The sequence below is a fragment of the Cynoglossus semilaevis genome, unplaced genomic scaffold, assembly GCF_000523025.1.
Source record: "Cynoglossus semilaevis isolate Cse_v1.0 unplaced genomic scaffold, Cse_v1.0 C19089794, whole genome shotgun sequence".
Lineage (NCBI taxonomy): Eukaryota > Metazoa > Chordata > Actinopteri > Pleuronectiformes > Cynoglossidae > Cynoglossus > Cynoglossus semilaevis.
In genome coordinates, this window is record NW_007587076.1 from 1 (window position 1) to 917 (window position 917).

At 41.1% G+C, this 917-nt stretch overlaps 1 long non-coding RNA gene across 1 annotated transcript; it reads right to left on the reverse strand.

Moving 5' to 3' along the window:
* Positions 1 to 199: 199 nt before the first annotated feature.
* LOC103399301 (uncharacterized) lies at positions 200 to 917 on the reverse strand. The gene is made up of 3 exons (XR_523619.2): positions 856 to 917; positions 354 to 425; positions 200 to 248 (listed from the first exon to the last, which is right to left on the reverse strand). It is a non-coding gene; the product is annotated as an uncharacterized LOC103399301 (long non-coding RNA).

A 917-nucleotide genomic window follows, 5' to 3' on the forward strand; every position in this document is an offset into this window, starting at 1 on the left:
TTTTAACAAAAACCCACAAACAAAGCACTAACATGGCCAGCATATAAGAACCAACAAATTATCATCTAATGATAGAGAACCACACACAATCAATACCCCTGAGATGACAATTATACTGATCAAAGACAATTAATACACGTGTACTTACTCCACGCAGTCTTCCTGGGCAGATGCCACATGCTGACTTGGGGGCTTTGCCAACTTTCTTGGTGTACAGGTACACAATACGGTTACCAGGTGTCCGGGAACTGCACAAGAGCACGGTTACACAGTAAGTTTGGAACACTTAAATGCATGCCACGGCGATACTGCTATGACAATAGGATACTTTAGAAAAAACACTATGGACTTACAGTCTGGTTTTGTTGGAAGCGGTGTTGTAGGACAACCTACGACGGTATTTCAGGCGTTGCACCATTTTGAAGCTGCAAACAAAACAGTTTGTTAAATTGTGTATCAAGGCTAAGCTAGAATGCTAATATTGCTATGTATACAGGCACGTAACGACAGTTGCTAGAGCCACTGGACTACCAGACTGTAGCTGAGAATGCTTGTTGAAACTGTATTACAACGAAAATATTTCTACACAAGATCGAGACGTACTTTTCCAGTCTGAATAATTTAACCACGAGAGTTCTTTAAGAGTAGCGTTAACAGAGTGGCCTCTCAGGCCAATACCGGCAGGGTAAATCATCACAGATAAACTCTTTTTTTTCTAATAATCTCAAAAGTGTATACAGAACATTATTTTTAAATTGCTTCTTCGGTTTACGATGACCAAATTTGCGTCAATTAAGCAGGATTGGGGTAGATTTTAAAATCAAAATGGATCAAGTGAAAGAAAGGCCGCCATACCTGCTGTCGCCGTAACCGGAAGAGGAAGGAGCAAGGCGGGTGTCGAAGCTAAAATTTCCCCC